The following is a 21,403-nucleotide window of genomic DNA, read 5'->3' on the forward strand; positions in this document are numbered from 1 at the left end:
GCCGGTGTGTAAAAGGCATGGCTTGGAGAGCTGCGGGAGGCCATGCTATGAGTGTGAGATTTCACAGGCCTGTACATTGCTTATGCTTAGAAGTTTTGATGTAGTAGAAATATGGATCTCTGTTTCCAACAAATAAAAGAGACCACGGATTTCTGGAGATTGTTCTTTGCTCCAAAAGGTAGGGGGAGTTCTGTACGTAAACCAGTCATATAACTCTGCGTGTCACCACTATGTAACTTTAACTCCAAGTAACAGCCTAAGAAAGAAAAGAAGAGATCTCTTCTTGTCTTCAGGTAAGAGTGACTGGGTGGGAATTTACCTGCCAGCTGTGGTCTCCCACCACAGAGCAGAGGGTTCGGCAGAAACAAAATGGTATAACATGTTTAAAAGGGCCAACTCATTTCAAGAAAGCTTGCTTGTTACAAGCAGTGCCCACGTCCAGCAAACCCACTTAGGTGCACCAGGGATGGGCACTGTGCACGGAGGAGGCCTGGAGCAGAAGCTTGGGGGTGATAGTGGCCATGAATCCAGCTGTCCTCAGCACGGGGGTAAGAACAGAGCAAACTATGAGGCCTGTTTCAAAAGCTCTTCCTTTTTTGCCTGGGTTGGGTTCTGCCAAATTGTGTGTTCCATGATTTTCCCCAGAGGCAGGTGTGGGGGATCATGGTTTCTGACACTTGTTTTTATTGCAAAGTTAGGACCATCGCCTGCTCTGAAAGAGGAGCCAGCAATGAACTGCATGCAGTAATGCTCTTCGTTTGCTTTGATAGAGTACACTTGTCAAGTGCCAATGTTTGAGATCTATTTCAGCACAGGAAAAGGCGTCACCTTCAGATTTGAATGTCATCCTGCCAAAGGGAAAGGAGCATGTTCCTCGTGGCAGATGGTTTCTTCTTGGATAAGCAGCAGGCAGACTCTATCTTGTTCAGTTTACCTCTGAAGAAGCAACTAGACGGTTTAATCCTACCCAAAGAGCATTAACATTTTTACAAGTTCGCTGAGGGCAGGATGTAAGCTGTCAGGAAAAGAACGTTTTAAGTAGTATTCTTGCTGTCCTTCCGAGGAGCAGAAGATTTGGGAAGATTTGAATGAAGGTGAACCCCTAGGAAGGCTCTTTGTATAAAATGTCCTGTCCCCCGGGTAGGCAAACCTCAGGACTTCGGGCTAGCCTAGGAGCTGGCAGGGCTTGTGCCTGCAAAGCTGGGGGATACAGACAAAGGGAAAACCTCCTGGCTCTGATCTGCAGTACAGTTAAAGTTGATTTTGGTCTCCCATTCACATATTGCTAAAGAAATCATTGTCACTACACTCTCTCTGTATTCAGATTGTGCAAGGAAGTTTTCAACTCTCGCCCTTTTCTGGGTTTAGGGGCAATTTCAGGGTGGGTGTCACACACAGAGATCTTCCGTTGTCATAGGTGTGGGGATATTCAGATGTCGGGCATCCCAGCGCAGATCTCCTGGGCATTCGGGAGATGATACACCAACAAACTGTGGTCCCTGTTGGGAATCACTAATGCAGGCTTCTCTGTGATTGAGATGGCTTTTAATGGGACACAGCAGTGTAATTGCGAGGAGAGAGCGAGCTGGGGATCTCCTGGGGGATTTTGAACAATGTCTCGGTTTGATTTTGCATGCTTGTCTGGGTATATGCAAATGACAGCTTCAAAATAATTTCGATGTGTGCTCCTTTCTACTGCCAGAATATCTGATGCTGCAGTAGATTGCCAGTCATAAAGCTAAATCCTACATTAGTTTCAGACTATAAGAAGCTGAAATCATTAAGTCCTTCCAGAAGACAAGTTGGACTCAAAAGGAAAATGATCGTATGGTAGTAATTTTCACTCTGTTCACTGTGTTCAGCTCTGAATCAATCTTTTGGATGTTTTCTGGTGGGAGGGGGCGGATGTGTGTTTATGTTGATTGTGTTATTGTGAAGCATTATGATTCACTGGGATGGAGCTTTCACAAAAGTGCTTTATAAAAAACAAGTCTGAAATAGTTGAATAAAAATGTCTAAAAAATATTCCCATTGTTAAGTTGAGCCTTCAGGTATAAGCACATTGTAGGATTAAGGCTGTAGCCTTATTTCAGGTTCTGATACAGATGTATTATGCCATAAATTAGACTTTCTCAAGACAGCATACTATTTCCTGGAATGGTTCTGACCTTAGGCTGTTCCTTGTCCAGATTTTAAGCCGCTTCTCAGAAGCATGATACCAAATGAACCTTTGCAAAGAAATACTTGCAAGACTCGTTAAGATAGGAAACAGTTTTTCTTTTCTCATTTTTGGTAGTTTGCCTAAAACTGCTGTGGGTGAAACTTTCCTAAGAAAACCTGCTTAGTGTGAAACATGACCTAGCAAAATTGTAGAAGTAACTGAAAACCGTGTGTAATAATGGAAAGTGCCTGACAAACCCAACTGTAGATTGCACTGCCTACTTCCATGGCACGTAGCATGTGCTGTCTACTTAAAATAAGTTATCCAAATAAATGTAGCAGCATTTGGAGGCTTTATGGCCTGTATACCTGCCAGTTGTGCCTTTGCTTGCAGGCATCATTGCATCCAGACTGAATCCAAACTGAAATGCTTGACTCTTTTCATCTGTCTCCAATCTCCTTCAGTGGTAGTGGCTACCTAGAGTGGCCATGTTCAAATTTTTGTTGATGGTGTATTGTAAAGACTAAAAAATCTTGCTGCCACTGGCCATTTTCCCAGTACTAATGGTTCAGCAACAAATGCTACAACAGTTTGACACCTTTTCTGTTGAAATAGAGTGCTTTCCTTTTGTGCGTCTTACCCCAGTGAGGAAGCTGTATTTTACTGGGATTTGAGCATCCCTCTCCATAGCAGAGCTGAAGTTTATGCCCTCTCTGAGCTGATGGCAAGAGAGTCCTGTGCTCAGTTATAGGACAATCTCGTAAGGGCTTACTGCAAGCGTGGGGAGTAAATCTGAGTGCCTTAATTAGAAGTAGACAGATTCAAATGGGGACAGAAAGATTATTTTATGGAAGAACTTTTGAATTGGGCTGCTTGCAGAGATTTTACATGTAGAACAGAATTCCAGGAAAACGGAGTTCAGGAGAAAGACAATGAGGTGGAGAGAGACTGATAGTTTCATTACCAAAGCAACAGTTTCATGAGCTGTAGGCACTAGTTGCAGAAGGAGTGGCCAACGGTGAGTTGAATATTTCTTGAAATGCACTTAACTGGTTGCTTTTGAAATGTGACTACATCTTTTTAAAGTGAGTGTGCATGACTCAGAGAGTAATTGTATGTGTTTAAAAATTCACAGCACATCAGTGAGTTGCTGGATATTAGGTTTGATGGAGCAAAATTAATTCACAGCGTCATCCAGTGCCTGTGGTGGGTTGAGGAACACTAGCGTGAAGACTATTATGATCATAGATACACAAAGTAAAATTAAAAGGTTAGAGATTGTGACTTTAACAACTGGTGCTTAACAATTTTTTTCTTCATTTTAAAGCAAAAATTAGTTCCTACCTTATGAAAAACAATGCTATTTATATTGCCATGTGTTAAACGTAATGCTATTTCATTGATTTTTAAATTGTCTCCATAACCAGCATAACTCAGAACTACTGTACATTTAAAATATGAATACGAGATGTAAGAATTACAGGCTTTAAAGGTTGTTGACATTAGTTATAGATGAAGGACTTCCTGAAGATGTTAGCAGATTTTTCTTCTGCTAGCTATATTGTAGTTTCCTTCTCGGGTTGGAAGGAGGACAGACAGGGTTATGCTTGTGTAATTTTCTCCCGACTGTGCACTCAGAAAAAATGCTTAAAAAAAAAAGGAAAGGGATTTGAATTCTCATCTTCTGGATTGCAGTCATAACAGGCTAATGCAGCTGTGGAGATGTGCTTGAGTAAGAGAGTTTATGTTGTGAAAAAGTTATTTCTGAGTAGTTATAAACAAAATCATGGCCCTTGGGATAATATAAAACTATTACTCATAGAACAGTTGTTTTGTTATTTAACCTTTTCATGCAAATTCAAGGTCAGCAACTGCTTCCAAGGTCCAAAGCAGCAATTCTGCTACAGCAGCCACAGTGCTTGCGGGAAGCGGATGGCCGAGACTGTGTCCTAGTGGCCACATTTCGTGAATGTACAAGCAGTAAGCACCAAATACCAGCTGACAAGAGTTTTAAAATAGTCTTGTTTTCTATTTTATAACTGTAGTCTAAAATGCAGAGGGAAGCTGAAAAGTGAAAATAAATCTGTGAATCTTCCTATTCACAGTTATGACACTGTTCATTACTGGTTCTTGAAGTAACGATTTTCCATTACAGATTCACTGGGAATCTTTGGCTTTGCTCTGCTGGGCGTTAGGCACTGGAGAGGGATAAACACTCAGCATTAGCCACGTGGAATGTTGACCAGCAAGAGCAGAGTGCTTCAGAGAAGTGTCATTCCTTGTGCTGAGTGAGGACCCTGAACCCAGCAAGCAGAAAGAGCCAAGAGAGTTTCAGATGCTCATCAGTGTTTTTATGGCCTCAAGGAGAGCAGGCTCAGGGAGCCCGGCTTTGGACCTTGCCGATGAAAATGCTTCAGCTGCAGTCATGAGCTCACCTCCCTGCTCCAGAGGTCATGGATGTATTTTCTCACTAAACTTGAATTTGGTATGAAGTGTACTTGTTGTAGGGACGGAGAAGACCAAAGCCCCGGGTCTGTGCCTGGGTGGAATGTATTTGCGAAGGGGTTTAGAGGTTGGTATTCATTACCTCATGACTCATATTGCCCATTAACATAAGGTGGAGTAAAGGTGGAAAAGTTTAAGTATGACTTGGCAGCTTTAAAAAAGAAAACCAGTGTAAAACAAGAGCTTGCTGTTTTACTATTGATACACTGAAGTGGTACCTTTTATGTAGCCCGTTGTTTAAAGTGATTTTCTGATGCCCCCTGTTATCAATGTTCCCATGGTTGGTGTCAGCACCCGATGGGCTCTATTTATTTAGACAGACATTCTCTTCGGACAGTAGTGGGATGCTTGCTCACCCACTGTAATAGGAGTCCAAAGTGCCTTCAAGCTCGTCAAATATAATTTGAGTGCAAAGCCTACAGCGTGGCACCTGTGTTGCATGAAATTCAAACCAAAATACAGTTGTTTGTTGCAAAAGAGAGTGAGAGGTTTGGAGGTTTCATCTTACCATCAAGAATCTAATCAACTGTTGAAGCAGTTTTGCTCTGTAAATAATGCAGTGCTTGCTGCTGTAGCAGAGTGCACGGCTGGTTTTTACTGGGGTTTTTTTCCTCTTGTAGCTGCACTTTGTTCAGGCTGTCAAGGTGATGGTAAAGGTCTTACTGTGTCCTGATGTACCCTGGGAAGAGATTCCTGCTTCTCTGATGTGTCATGTCAAAGGTGGCAGATGGTATAAAGAGACAAAGCGGTCAAAGCTGGAAAAATATCAGGGAAACGTGAAGGGATGAGACCAGAGAGCCACAGCAGCTGTGGAAGTACTGTGGGCAGGACAGCGTATGGGGGAAAGGAGTTCTTCAGCAACCCACTATTTGTGCTTGAAACTCATGTTTGCCCACATCTTGAAAAACAAGTAAGAACTCTCAATCATCCTCATTACCTCTACCAAGTGTTTGATGCTACCTTGAAAGTTGAATAAATAGCTTTCAGGAGTCTGCTGGGAGTAACAGAAATTAATTTTAAAATTGTAAGATAATTATTTTTAATATTACTGCAGTACATTGGTATCATTTGAGAGCAGATATGCAGAAAGAATGTGAGTAAACATTTAGAGATATTTTGAAAACTGAGATGAAGCTATCCTAAACCTGAAAAGTGCTGGAGTTTTTAAAATCAGCTGGGGTTTTACGAGTCTGTTAGTAGCAGGACCAAGTCCATGGTTTGCCTTATATATCAGCATAATTTTACAGAGTTTTTCTTAATAGATCCATTGACTTTTGCTCAGAAATGACCAACTTCTAGAGGAGGAGTAACTATGGCTGGCAATGAATCAGGACAAAACCAAGGGAGAAGACCTCAAAGCAGCTGAAAAACAAAAAACATTGTGGCCAGGACAACAGGCAGAGAGCGAACTCTTAAAGCAACAAGAGGGCTGTGGTCAAAGCTCATAGCCGCTTGCTGCTCAGAAGCAGCAGCAGCAGAAAAGAAGTTCAAGAAGTCTCATTTGAAAGTTGAATGTTTAAATTTCGCATCTACACTCTTCCATTTTTAGGCATCCTAGTGCTTTTGTGTGCGAAGTTTTGGACTCCTTCACACTTTGCTTCTTTGAATTGTCAACCTAAGCATTCAGAAATCATGAATCAGCCTCCCCTCTGCCCCCAGTGGCTTAGAAACCATAAGATTTTAAGAAGTAACAGATGTTTTGTTCTTTTTATTTGCCTTTTGGTTTTTTGAGCTTGCAGAGTTCATATTTTAAAAGTGTTTCTCCTCAAACCTCAGGCTAACACTTTATTTATTCACTCTTTAAATGTAAAACAGATTCTCCCACCAGCCTCAGTAATGGTGGCTTAAAGAAGAAAAATTCCATGCTCATGACAAAACCATGAGTTGGCATTGCTCGGTTCCTTTAGGTTATCTTTAGGAATGTAGGCTGGGACTTTACTTTCTGGATTACTAAGCGCAGTCCTCTCTTATTGCAAGCAGCCATGTTATATAATCCCATCCAAAATTTATGTTTACTACCCTGTGTGTTTTCACTATAGAAAACTCTTCCAGAACCTCACTAATGAACCAGTTATAAAATTTCTTCTAATTTCTAGTCTAAACAGATTCATAGCCAGGTTAATACCCATTTGTTCTTGTATTAACATTATACTTCAGCTGATGTGAGTGTATAATGTTCTCTGGGTTTTATTTCTGCTTTTGCTTTCTTTCCTGGCACCTAGTTTTTGTTCAGGTGTGGTTAACATCACCTTCGTCATTGCGAATAATGAGAAAAATTGCACTAAATCATTATAGCCTCCAACTATCTTAAGCTTGTAAACCATCCCCAGTACACAGTGTGTCTTTCTTTCACATCTTTGATGTTAGCAAATTTTAGGGATTTTGCGCATTTAAATATCATGTTCAAATGTTGACTCATTAGTTTAAAATAAAAGTAATATAGTCTAGGAGGAGATAAGGTTACGCTGCCCCTGGGAAGCACTGTAATCAAAAGTATGCATATGCTTTTGATTAACAGTTCATCCTAAAGACTAAGTTGACGTTAATATGTAAAGTGATTTAATGGCAGTATGAGAATAAAGTGGGAAAGGTATGCTGCTTACCGCCCAGGTGGTGTAGTCTAGTCTAGTGTGTAACTAGTTTGGTGATGTGTAGGAAGGTATGAAGCAAATGTTGTAAACCTTCAGGCAGAATGGGCATTCTCTGGAGATTGCCCCAGCTAATCATTGCAGATTATATCACCTCACATTTCAATCTTACTTAGAGAACTTTTAATCTTGAATACTAAAAATAAGAAAATTAAGATGACATTTTGGGACTTTCAGTGGCGATTTGAATGCAGATTGAGCTGAAGACCTGCACCTCGGTTGCCTAAAAGATCTCATTTGAAATTTCTGTCAGAGTCATGGGCTTGTTTAATGCACTTAGAGCAATGTCTGTGGACATATGGGACATTGTGTCAGATCCCTTACAGTTACGCTTCCGATGGATTAGTTCTGTGGAAGCTTCTGCCTCCATCTCAGACTTTCACCTGTGTGTCTCAGATTCGATTTTGGTCAAGGAAGGTGATACCTAAAAGTGAGTTACCTTTTCCATGGCTCCTCGTTCTCTGTTAGTAAACAATCTTTAGGTAATCTGCTTTCTAAAGGATCACGATTGCCGGTGGTTGGCAGATAAAATGTCCAGAGAGAAAGATTTTAAAGATGCAAGTTTGGAATGGCAAAATGAAGAAAGTTGGCCAGGTGGTGCTTGTGTTAGCGCTTTCCTAAACGGCACCTGCAAGGTCTTAATGAGTCATCTCTTATGCAGATAATTCATTGTTTAAATTTATAAATAAATGTTATTCCCTGCTCACCAATCTGTATTTTGACTATACCTAGGTTAATTGCATGACAGTTCACAGTACTAGATTTTCTGGAATTGATTCGCTGAGTTTTTTCAAAAAATTTGAACTCTAATAATAGTGGTAGGGTGGGTTTTTTTGTTTTTCTAGTTAATTATCACCATATATAGGAGGAGTAGTATGTGAGCAGACGTGCTGGATTTCCCCTGTGTTTGTAGAAGATTGCTGCTGCCTTTGTCAAAAACATGTTCGTTTGAGATAGCTTTGTCTTGCCGGCTACCATATTTTGAATTATTTCTCTAAGAATTTGTTTTACTTTTTAGGAGATTTCTTCTGTTTTGAATTGCACATAAAGGATGGTAATAGCAGTCTGGAAATTTTGTTCAAAAAGGCATAAATGGATTTTTTATTCATTTTTTTAGGTATCAGTCTCTTTGAGAGAAGACTTACTACTTTGAAGATAAAGTGGCAAATTGAGGAATATTAAAACATACCGTGCGTGCTTGTTTTTATTTTGTTCTGTTTGCCTCCCACCCCAAGTACAGTTTGTGTGGTGTTCAGCGCTCTGCTCTCGTTCAGCTTAGGTCTTTGAATGTCCTGGGTTCAGCTGTGATAGGCTTAATTTTCACAGGGAGCAGGCTGGGCTGACCCAAACCAGCCAATAAATGGGACATTCAATACCATGTGATGTCATGCTCAGTATTTAAGGGGGGGAGCTGGCTGGAACAGGGTTATTTGCTACTTGGGAGTGTGCTGAGCATCAGGTGGTGAGAAAATTGCACTCTGTTTATTCTTCTTACCAGGATTCTTGCTGTTGTTTGCTTCTCCCTTTGCTGTTCTGTTAAACCATTTTCATCCCAACCCATGAGTTTTTGCCTTTTCCTTCTGATTCTCTTCCCCAGCCCACTGGGGAGGGGGGAGGAGTGAGAGAGCGACTGTGTGGTTCTTTGTTGCAGGCTGGGACTAAACCACAATATCTCTCATACACACTTACAGTTTCTGCTCTCCCCTCCACCTGCAGTGAAGGAACACCATTGCTTTCACAGCGCTGTGGTACCTACGAGTCTGCTAGATCTCGTAGAGAAAGGAGTTTCAGGTGCTTCTGCTGTTGAGGCTTGCCAGTCCTAGTGGGAAAGGATGGCAAGGTGACATCCACTTACAACCCAGCAGCACCTGAAAAAATTTATCACTTGCATAAGTCCCTGCACCTGGGATTAGTTAGGAGGCTTATTGCCACTCTTGTGGTAGGGTCTGCTTTTAGGCTTCACCTTTTTCAAAGAGTTAAAAAGTAAAGGTAGCTCAGAAAATGACCTCTGTAAATTAGCTCACATTCTTCATCAGCACTCCTGCTTGGACTTTTGTTTACTTCTCAGGGAATCTACAGTAAGTTGCTTTATTTTTGTTGTTGCAGGCATTCAGACTTTTGAGGTGAAAATACTAGGCAAACTCAGATTCAACTGAGAGCAGCTGTTGCTTTAGCTGTTCCCTCTCTTTGTTATGGTACTTGGCTAAAAGGTTGGAGTTTTTGTTGTTTATTTGTTTTAACTGTATAAACAAATGTCAAGAAAGCAAGAAGATACGCTTCCAAGGCTGATGAACTGTAATTTTAATTGTTTCGGTCCTGACACAATCAAAGATTAATTTTTATTCCATTTGGTGTGGACTTTTAACTGTGAATAGAGAGTTATGGAGTGAGAGAAGCTGCCTCTTCTCTGTGTTTCTGTATGATCTTGAAATGTTCTTGGCTGCGAGAGTGTGTGCTTTTCTGCAGCGATGCTGACTAGGGGTAAAACATACATGTACACACATCACCAATGAAGCAGAACAGCCATTTCCAAATGCTGTTTTGGCCCTTTCCCCGTCCTTGTGAGGGTGTAGGGGGAATTTTCGAAGGAAGGGCTCCCACCAAATCCTAGCGGATTTTAGGAACCTCGCCCTCTTGCCTCCCCTGTGCTTGTTCTGGTTTAAGGGCACAAACCAGTTTCACAGGAGCAGTAAGTAACTTCTGGGCAGAGTTTTGATGTGAAGGCTGGTGCCCCTAACACGGTTGATGCCACATAGGCAGGCTTGGCCGGTGAGCACAAGTGTGTGCTGCCTCCTGAGCACCCGTGCGTCGGAAGGGCATCAGCTGGGGGTGCAACAGCTATGGTAGATTAGCTTTCCAGTTATGGAGAACACGACCTCTTGCCACCGTTTGGTGAAAACAGTACTCACAAAGCAATTCAGACATAGTGATGCTGTTCAGTTAGGAGATGTTGTGAAGACATTAAGAGTTTCTGGTTCAAGGTGTGTGATTGTGAGGGACCATTTTCTGGATTTTTTTAATCGGAGAAGTGGAACTCAGAAAAAGCAGAATAGTAAGTATTGAAAGGTGGGTTTGAGCACAAAATTTTAGTTGAAAGTTTCCATCAGTCTTTGTATAGGTGATTGACAGTTTGAAAATGTAATGCTTGGTGCTGTAGTAGTGGCTTGTGATTCTATATGAATAGTGCCCTTTTTTTCCATGTAAAAGCCATCAGAAATAATAGTGTATCATGTATGCAGAGTATTACATTGATTGCTCTAACTGCAGGATCAAGTCTCTAGTTTGACACCTGTTGAAAACTTTGTCAGTGATATTTTGCTTTCCAGCGCATGGTTCTTGATATCCTAGCATGCAGCTGTGTTATTACATTATTAGACTGTTATTTCTATGAATATTTAGAGGTTAAACGTGCAGTTTTGTTAAAGACAGACTGCTGTAGGGATCTGAGTATTTAGGCTATTTTTGTTGTCGACTCTGGGCAGCTTTAGACATTCTCAACAAAGAAAGCAAAGCCTTGTTTGTTTGCCTGTTTTGATTTATTTGTCTGTTTATTTATGATGTATGGGCTTCTGTGATGCTGGAAGATGTGATTTACAGTGTAGCATTTCAAGCCTATTGTGAATACTTTAGAGGTCCCTCTTGCCTCTGCGTAGGATACTTGGCTAATAGTGACTGCACAAAACATCTTAAATGTAATCACTAAACCAGATTTCACAACAGCTTAGCAGTAACATAAAAGGTTAGTGTATGTTTTATGCTGTTTTTTTTCCTACAGAAGACTGGCTGTTTAGTAATGTATACTATTGCTAGAAATAACAGTAAGTGGATTTTTGCCTTTGGCAAATACAGTCATTAGAACAGGGCTATAAATCACCCCTTGTATAACTGCGTGGGTTGTATGTGCCATGGATATTTTTCAGGCTGTTACTCCAAGTGGGGAAGGAAAAAACCCATGCGTACATGTATTTTCAATATAACTATATAAATATATAGCTATCTAATGGTTTTTAGAAGGTATGTTTTTCCAAATCACTTATTGATCCATCAGTGTGGAGATACTGGAATCGGAGATGGAGTATATCAGTTACTTAAGTGTTTCTCTTAATTGATAATGCCAGTTCTTCATAACTAGAAAAGTATGGCTATTAGAAAGGCATGTTGTTGCATTATTTGGCATCTATTTGAAGACCTTAAGCAGCAGCCTACACGTAAAGTGCTTTATTTGCATTTTTGCTATTTGAGTTTCTTTATTGTTCTTGAAAACTGTTGCTGAGCAATTTTCTGCTAGCAAAATTGTGCCTGTGGGGCTGTGTGTGCTCTGGGAAATGCTGGGAGCCGTTTGAGCCGGCTGGCCGTGCAAGCTGCTCGGTTCCTGAAGAGCAGCACCGTGTGTCTGCAGGGCCGGGGCTCGCTCGGCACCTTGTGGGGTGGGTCTGCTAAGGCAAAATTCGATCCTTGTTCAGTGGGCTACTGTTGGACACTGAATCTCCTTAACACTGTCACTTGAAGTCTAGAAGGAGATGGAAGTCCTTCTTTTGACCAGAGTAGTGCTACTGAATAGATCATGTTATTGAGTCTTGAGTTGCTTTTCATCAATGTTCTAGATGTAGAAAATGTCTCAGTATTTGTGTTTCGGTTAACAAACTCACCGGAGCTTCTGTTCAATATAGGCCTCAACATGACATTGAGTGGAATTGGTTATTTTTGCTACAAGGAAAGCATGGGACTTACGTTTTGCACCTAGTTCTGGTTCGTCAGTGTTGAGCAACACATTTAGAAAACAGGATTTTGCTGTTCCTCATAGCTTGCACTGCAGCTCCGCTTCGGGAACCTGTCCTTCTTGTGATACATTCTCAGTGCTGCTCGCCTCATTTCTGCTGTTGTCTTCTTAAAGCCCTTTCAGGACCGTTGTCTTGCTTAAAACAAATACACAGCTTTATAAGCATGTATCTTTCTTCTCTTTGCCCCTCTTCCCCCAGAAGAAAATGCCAGGTGTATCCTGTCTCAGGCATGTGGAAAAATTGCAAGCAAAAAGCGTGCCAGACCATAAAATCTTACCTATGCTAAAGTTTTGGCAGAAGATTGATCTCGCCTGATTTTATTTGTTTGGACATCAGATTCCCAGAAAGCAGGGAAGGCTCCCCCAGTTTTCACTGGAGTGGGAGGTGCCCCCATGGGCAATTCACCCCAGGGGTGTGCGATACATCTGTCTCCGGGTGGGATGGGTTTTCTCTCCTGACACTTCTCTCTTGTCTGACTGCAGAGAGACAACCTGGATGATGAGTTCAGACTAAACATGTAACTTCTAGACAGCCAAAGCTGGGCGAGTGGATTTCTCGCCGTGGCCACTGGTGCAGCTGTGGGAGTGCTCTGCATGAGCCCGCAGCTCAGCTCTGACAGAAGCCTGTTGCTTTTAATGCACTCGTTGCCTTAGCTAAAACTGTGTTGAGGAACATTTGGGGACAAAGTTGCCAGCAATTATGAGGAATGAAATGCATTTTAGTAGTGTCCTCTCTTGATTGTGATTGTCAGGAGTGGAAGAGAGGCCTTTGTTGAAGAGGTGCAGTTGATGGGGCAAGTTATGCCCCCGATGCTTTCAGCATCAATGGATTTTTGCACATCAGCAAACATGTGGTCTGTGGAATTTTTATGCTCAGTATTGGATCCACATGTGATGTCAGAGAAATGACCTGAACGGATCTTGTGATTTCTCAAACTTTGAAAATCACTCAGTGTAATGCTAACCCTAATTATAAATCTCCAGCAAGGGCGCGTATCCAGATATATTCAGCATTGCTCAAAAAGAAATGTAAGCCGTTCCTTAAATATTTGATTTAATGTCAGGATATCCTGAAACAGCTGGTGGTGAGAGCAGCTTAATGGGTATGAATTACACTTTTTTATTGGGAAATGTTTGTCTTTAGTAGTTCAGTCATTTGATTTCAGTTTTGGGAGACTATTTAAAATATGCTGATGATGTCAGCTAATATGCGTAATATCTTTTGTGTGGGCACTTATCTGTTTCCTAACAGCACAGTAGACAAAATACCTCACGAGTGTTAATGATAACAAGAAATAAGGTTACCACCATGTTAAAGATCCCGTGATCCAGAGGGAGAAACAAAGTAGCAATGAGATGAAGGCCAAGTTCCTCTAGTCAGTTTTGGCTGGCCTGTTTCTGTGGAAATACCCTTTTCCTTTTGCTGTGAGGGAAGCCCAGGGCAACTGGATGCTTAATTGCAGTTACAAAGGAATGGATCTCAACTCAAGCAAGGCTCCGAGGGCCATGAGGGAAAACGTCCATCCTAGTAAATAACATGAAAACACGTCTCCAGGGTAGCACAGAATTACAGGTGGAGAACACCCTGTTTCATTGTCAGGGAATCACATTATTTTGTGCTCAAGATGGAGGTGTGTGCCCTCGGAATGAAAGGTTTCTCGCAGTGATGATGGTAATTCACCTTTTCCTCATCTTAATTGTTCACAGTCTGATTCCAGTTGTGATATGTTGGATGGAGGGAATTATCTGGGAGGGGTCGAATTCCTGATTTGGGTCACATCCTGGTTTCCAGCCCCTTTTGCTTTCCCTGTAGCCTACAGAGCGAAAGCAGGGGCAGCTTGTGGCTGTGAGCACGTGCTGTTGCAGGGGAGCAGCAGGAGGTATTGGCTGCTGCCATTTTCTGCGTTCTGAACAGCAGGTACTAGTCCTCTCCAAGGCAAAGACTGTCTCCAGGTACGATGGTCCCACAGGTGAGAGCTGCACACTAAGGCCATGGTTGGGCTAATCTATAGATTGTACAGTCACTGAGTAAACCTCACTTTGTACCTGGGGCAAATTGTGTCTCCTGTAAGTACCTGGAATAAATATTGATAACTTTTGTAGGGTTTTGGTAGCAGCAAAGATGATGAGATGTAAAGTCCAGTGATGACATTCCTCTGTATTTTCTGGCCTTTGCACTTCTTCAGCCTGCTTTTAGACCTGCTTTTTTACTACAAACATGAAGACTTTTTTTTCTCAGTGTGCTCTCTGGATGGGTAGAAGCAGAACTGCAGCACCTTGTTTGGCTACCGGGTCTTAGGCCTACCTGAGGAGTGATGGCCAACCTCCTCAGCTCCCCCAGCGTGTGCTTTGCAGGAGTCTCCCACCGGGACTCGGCAGTCGCTGCCTTGGCTCAGTTTGCGTGAACCTGCCAAGGAGTGTTGATGAGCTGGTAAGAATTAAAAAGCCAGCAGGATGCTGGTGACATGTGGCTCCACGTATCTTTCATCCTGCAAAGCCTGTGCTGTTCTCTTGGCCAAGACCTTGTTCAATGTGCGGGAGTGGATAGGATGTCTCAAGCAGTTTGGTACTGAGTAATTTTAGCCCCCAATTTACTAAATATTTACAGTCTAAAAAAGCAAGAGCTGATAGTAGTGGCTCCTTAGCACCAAATCAGGGTTACAGTTCTCCCTAGTTTATTCACATGGTGTTCTTTGTCGAGCATTAGGAGACATTGTGATTAAAAATGAGTGAAAGGCTGCTCCAAGAAGTGCGCGAGCAGTAACTGTGGTTCAGTGCCATTGTGGTCTTCTGTATGCAGGAGTTCTTTCGTTATGGAGATTTATCCTGAGTCTGACAGGGTAGTCTGACTTCTAAGTATGGTGAAGAAAGGTAATTTCTTAAACTGGGAGCAAGACGGTGTTTTGGTGGAGGTGACTAAAATATGTGTGTATGCTGGCTCGGAACTTAACTTAAAGGTTGGTGAGAACATGGATAACCTAAACATTTTATGAATAAGCAAGGATGAAGGATATTTAATAAGTCTTATGATAGGTACAAAAGTATTTTTCAATTTGGGAAAAAAACCCAAATCTGGAGCAATTGACTGTGAGCCAATTAATATAACAGATGATCAGTGGTAAATTCTAAGCAACATTCTGCTGGCTTTTATCTCCAGATATTTGTGGTCTTTTAAACAATTAACATTTAGCGGGGGTGGCTGTTAATATGTGAAGTTTATCATAAGGTTTCTATATCCCGTTAGAACTGTTCTTAGAAAAAAATTGTCATCCTTTCCAGTGCTTTGGCAATCCGATCTCACCAGTGCAGTGCTGGGCAGGCAGGCCCTCGCTGCCCTGTAGAACCCTGTTGCCTTTTCTGCTTAGGTGCCTAGCCAGGAGAGGATAGTTGCTCTTGGGTAAGCAATAGCCGATGGTGTTGAATACTGGCGGTTAGAGGTGCAGCCATCCTTCCACTGCCTCGGTCTCTCTCTGGAGGCACCTTCAGCGAGCAGCGTGCTCTCTTTGCACGTTGATTTGCTTAGTTTTATCTCACTTTGCTTTCTGCTGGGGAGTTTTGAAGCCCTTCTAAGGAAGAAGTGGGAACACTGCTTTTCTTTTGATCATTTTCTGAAATGTCTTCTTGTAGGAGCCAAAATTCTGTTTTCAAAAACCTGAACCTCTTTGAATTGTAAAGCTTCCTCAGTTCTTTTTTAATTTTAATGCGTGGCCAGCAGGTCGAAGGAGGTTCTCTTTCCCCTCTACACTGCCCTAGTGAGGCCTCATCTGGAGTACTCTGTCCAGTTCCGGGCTCCCCAGTTCAAGAAAGATGTAGAGCTACTGGAGGGAGTCCAGTGGAGGGCTACAAGGATGGTGAGGGGACTGGAACATCTCTCCTACGAGGAGAGGCTGAGGGAGCTGGGCTTGTTCAGCCTGAAGAAGAGAAGGCTGAGAGGGGACCTTATATATACTTACAAATATCTGCAGGGTGGGTGTCAGGAGGATGGGGCCAAGCTCTTTTCAGTAGTGCCCAGTGACAGGACAAGGGGCAATGGGCACAAACTGAGGCACAGGAAGTTCCGTCTGAACATGAGGAAGAACTTCTTCCCTCTGAGGGTGACGGAGCACTGGCACAGGCTGCCCAGGGAGGTTGTGGAGTCTCCTTCACTGGAGATACTCAAGACCTGCCTGGACAAGATCCTCTACAGCCTACTGTGTGTAGGTGACCCTGCTTCGGCAGGAGGGTTGGACTAGATGACCCACAGAGGTCCCTTCCAACCCCTACCATTCTGTGATTCTGTGATTGTAAATAATATATTTCCACGTAAAATTGTCTTCCAGTAAGACATTTATGCCAGCTGCAGTTACTCTAGTTCACAAAGAAAGTGGAGGAAGAGGGGGGACCACCTCCCAGATGATTCAGATTTTAGGTTGACTGACTGGTAGTCTGACAAGGCTTATTTCCTGTTGGTTGATTAGACAAGAATCTGGGAAAATTACTCTTCTGCCTTAGGCACCTCAATTAAGTGCTTAGAGTTAGGTGGGATTAATTTAGACTTACCCTTAAAATAAAAAGCAGAAGATGAAGTTTGTTTCTGACAAGTTGTTCAAACCCGGACAGATAATAATTCCGTGGCAATCTTTATTGATATACTCAAATGACATCTTGGTAATAATCACTTGTAACATCCAATTATGTTGTGATGTTTTAAATAAAAGTCTTGCTCTTGCATACCCCAGGAATCTGGAAATTACCTGAATATTAACACTGGATAAAGGGTATTTGTAAATGTAAATTGAAATTGAGATGCATGCCATTTTTAAGGACTTGGTTTTCATCACTAAGAAAAAAACACAAATTAGATAAAGTCAACTCCTTTTCAGGTTACACACATTATCCTCAAGGTTAAATGAGTTAAAACTCTCTTTCTGGATTAATTCAACCTAAGACTGAAAATGTGGTCAAAAAAAGTCACGCTGTGTCAGCCTGGTGTTTGACTTTTGATAGCACATCCCCAAAGACTTCTCTTTGACGTATGCTGAACAGAGAAGGCTTGTTTCCCACGAAGCCTGCTGTTGCTGATAAAGCTCACCTATATCAAAGCAGTATCTAACACGGCACTGCTGGACTCTGGCCTTAAGAAAAAACAGTGGAGTGGCTCATTTGCCTTTGTGAATCTGCTGTGCCTAAAGATTTTTTTTTTTTAACAATTCTGTCCAAACCCCAAATCTTCAGTAACTAAATCTGTGCAACACATGTTTTTAAACAGATCATAAAAGAGAACAGTATTGTACGTTAAAACAGAATGGAAGCCATAAAAGTTGTGTTTCGGAGACTATGTTAATGCACTTGTGATAATAACATGGTGTTGCTTTCCTTTGATATTTGAGGCCTCTGTCTGAGTGACAGAAAGCAGATCTCTTAGGAATCTCCTTAGCTTGAACGTGTTGTGTGGCTGAATGAGCAGTGAAGCAGAAGGGTGTAAGCTATTTCCCTCTGAAGTATTGCACGCTAACTGCAGGCAAAGGTAATTCTGTAAGGCATGCGTGCGCACACATAGATATGCACGCAGATATGTATGCACAAGCAGCACACATACATACAGAAAAAGGGGTGGGAAATCAGGTGAAAGGTGGATGTCCCAAGTTCAATCCAGGTAAGAGTAAAACCTTGCTCGTAGTCAGGAGGAAGCACTCTGAAGATCGATGAGAGGCTTTTTGCCCAGCTCAGGCCACATGCTGCTAACAGGCAACATCAAGTGCAGCTTAGAATTGCCGCTCGGCTTTCCTCCACCTCCCCCTGCCCCGCAGATACAAGCACAAATCCCTTCTCTCCCTAGTTTGCCACAAATGTATAAACAGATCTCTCCTCTGTCTGCGCCGCTCTGCTCTTTGACCCGTATGTTGAATCTAGCATTAGTCCCAGCAGCTTTGGCTTTTGACGTGACCGGAGGCTAAGTCACTATTTCTCCGGTGCACACCGGCATCTCTCCTCTGTTTGTGTTCCCCGATGATTGCTACAGTTATGAGTTGTTTGCTAATATAACCATTCATCAGGCTTTTACAATCCAGAGCCAGTTTCATCTTTCAGACCTGGGATGACTCATGAGTGGATTTTTCAAAGCATCTGCTGTGTTAGGAGCCGCTGCGAGTTGCAGGCAGGTTACAAAAAGCGAGCAGAAAAGCTCCTGAGGATCATTCTGAACAACTGTGTAGCTGTATTAAAAAGGGAGGTGGATATTTTTTATCTTTTCTTGAAAATGTGACTTGACTACATCATTACGAGCTGCCTCTGAAATCTGTTGGTAGAAGCAGCCGTTACTGTAACACCCACTGCACCGGTTCCCCATAGTCTTCTTTCCTCTCTGCTTTGTGACCCACCAAAGGTAGTGCTTCACAGTGGTGAACAAAACAGAGAACTTGTACCTTCGCTTGCAAATCCCAGAAGTGCATAGACAGGTCTCACTTTTTATCCTGTCTTCCTTCGCGTGTTTAAAAGACCATTCAGACTCCCAGTGTATTCAGTCTCAAGGTCTTTTGAGGCTGCTTAGAGAAATATTGAATACATTTCCTCTGCATCCATGTTACAAAGGTTACCAAGCTGTTTAAGTCTGTCAGGTTGGTGATAGATCTTGCATGACCAGACAAGAAACTTTTGTGTATTGGGAACTTGACTGGCAAAAAACAACCCAGAACTTCTGCCTTTCAGGTACCTAACGATGACATAGCTTTTGAGACTTATGTTCTGCACTCAGAGGTTTTGTTTCCCCAAAAACGTTTTTGGGGTATGGATTTTACTCACTAGGAATGAACCCGGGACCATCTCTGTTTCGGTTTCATGCATAAAATACAGTATTACTCCATGTCCAATCTGGAGTAATTGCAGGATGCTGCAGCCAAGCTGTTCCTTATCCAGTCCATACCAGTTTTCCAAGACAGGCTGATACCGAGCGGATCCTACAGAAACTCTTTAACTTTCATGCAGGGTTGCCTTCCTTACCCTGCCTCGTGGTGTGGCTGTAGGAGCCCTGGATCCAGCTGGAGCAGTGGCCTGGCTGAAGGCAAGAGTTAGGGTTCGGTATGAATACATTATAGGTCAGCAGCAGCCACAAGCTGAAGGCTTCATCTAAGGGTGTCCTTTCAAGTTAGCAATCCGGCTATGAGAAGTTCTGTATCCTGTTGTTAAAATGGGCTTTCCTTCCCCTAGTAAAGTAAAAAGTAAAATACATACAGTCCTGGATGGTGTCAGCTCTTGCTCAGAATAGTAGTCACGTTGAGAGTAATGCAGGGCCAAAAACGGATTACAAGAAGCTTTTTTCTGTTACATTTGATTTTACTTTAGATTTAGGATTTAATATTTTGCCTGAACATCTCTCATTTTTTGTTTTTCTGGGCCTAAGACTTCTTGCATTTAAATGATTTCTTTTCTTCAAAGGGTTTTAAGAATCGTGGCTAAACTGAAATGTGTCCAAATAAAAATAGTAAATAACCACTTTGCATCTCAGTCTGGTTTTGTAGTTAATAACTCCCATATAGTCTTAACACTCCATTTTCTCATGTTTGCAGTCTGCATATAAGGGTTCTGTTTTCACATTTGATGACTTCAGAATTGCCTACTCCTTCATTCTAGTAAAGTGTTTGCTTATGGCTAAACAAAATGAGGAAAAATGAGCAGGCAAAGAAAACAGACCAGAGAAGAAAGTGGTCTGAATAATAGAATGATTTTATTTTCTTCTCAAGCACTACTTAAAAAAAAAAACAAAAAAAAAGAAAACACGAGAAGGTGGTTAAGCGGTTTTTTGCCTTGAAACAGAGCGGAGTAGAGAAGGGGGAGGCAAAGGGTGGAGGGCGTCACAGAGGTTGGGGTTTCCATCCCCAATTACGCACTGGCTGCTACACTGCTGAATTACACTGAAAGCACTGAATGGTGCCATTATATTCCTTTTCAAAAGTTGTGGGCTATGAAATTCAATCTGAGGTATTTTTAATGAGTGTTCTGAGCCTCAGTTGCAGCTCTTCCCAAGAAACAAGGAGCACAGTGTGCTGCTAAATAGTGCTGAGGCAAGGGGTTAAACTCATTCAGTTTTTTGCTCACAGGGAGGGAAAGAAATATCAACATTTATTTGACAGGTATGTACTTGCTTCTAGAGTTGAGCTTCAGTAAAACAGCTTTCTATAAAGAAAATGTTCTGAAAAATAAGGGTCCATCGGCTTCACATCAACCTCCCATCTAGTTTCTGAAAACAAGTCCTGTGTGTTTTCCAAAGCCAGTGTCCGCAGCGCACAAGGCTTGTGCTGTGGGCATCCCTGCACTGCAGGGCGCTGTGCCCGCAGCCATCAGGCACAGCCCCGTGGGCAGAGGCTTGTGGTGGAGGTGCAGCTTGTGCCAGATGGGGATGTCGGCCCAGTTACAGCCCCGGCTGTCAGTTAAACGTAGATAATTCAGAGGTCATCTTTGTCAGAGAGGTGTCTGCTGGCATCCCTAGGTCTCCACCAAGGGTTTTGTTGTGATGGCTTTGGGGTCACTGTCTAGGGGACTGGAGCGTCTCTCCTATGAGGAAAAGCTGAGGGAGCTGGGCTTGTTCAGCCTGAAGAAGAGAAGGCTGCGAGGGGACCTTATATATACTTACAAATATCTGCAGGGTGGGTGTCAGGAGGATGGGGCCAAGCTCTTTTCAGTGGTGCCCAGTGACAGGACAAGGGGCAATGGGCACAAACTGAGGCACAGGAAGTTCCGTCTGAACATGAGGAAGAACTTCTTCCCTCTGAGGGTGACGGAGCACTGGAACAGGCTGCACAGGGAGGTTGTGGAGTCTCCTTCTCTGGAGATATTCAAGACCCGCCTGGACAAGGTCCTGTGCAGCCTGCTGTAGGTGACCCTGCTTCGGCAGGGGGGTTGGACTAGATGACCCACAGAGGTCCCTTCTGACCCCAAACATTCTGTGATTCTGTGACCCCTGCTCACGCCTCTCAACAAGACATAGCTTTTCAGGGAAACTTCTTTAGTATCCACTTGGTTTTAGAAAAGCCATGTAGCACAAAAGCATTGTTGCCTTCCATTTGTCTTGCATGCTGATTTGTGAAGTAGTTTGTTTCAGGTTGTGAGGAACACACTGTTTCATGCATCTGCCCTGCAACTCACTCTGAGATCTGAAATTCATGATGGGCTGGCTCTGGTTCTTGCAAGTCATGCAGTGTCAAAGCTCTGAAGCTGGAGTACGTCGTGCTGACAATACTCTTCAGAAAGGAAAATAGTCTCTTCCAGCTGTGGATGTTTGCTTTGCTGACGGGATAAACGACAGCCACAAACCACTTTTGAGTTTTGCTAGTA

General features: G+C 42.6%; 1 protein-coding gene across 3 annotated transcripts in view; it reads left to right on the forward strand.

Moving 5' to 3' along the window:
* FARP1 (FERM, ARH/RhoGEF and pleckstrin domain protein 1) overlaps positions 1 to 21,403 on the forward strand; it is a 221,186-nt gene that overhangs the window by 117,624 nt on the left and 82,159 nt on the right. The gene's annotated exons all lie outside the window — the stretch shown is intronic.

The sequence above is a fragment of the Opisthocomus hoazin genome, chromosome 1, assembly GCF_030867145.1.
Source record: "Opisthocomus hoazin isolate bOpiHoa1 chromosome 1, bOpiHoa1.hap1, whole genome shotgun sequence".
Classification (NCBI taxonomy): domain Eukaryota; kingdom Metazoa; phylum Chordata; class Aves; order Opisthocomiformes; family Opisthocomidae; genus Opisthocomus; species Opisthocomus hoazin.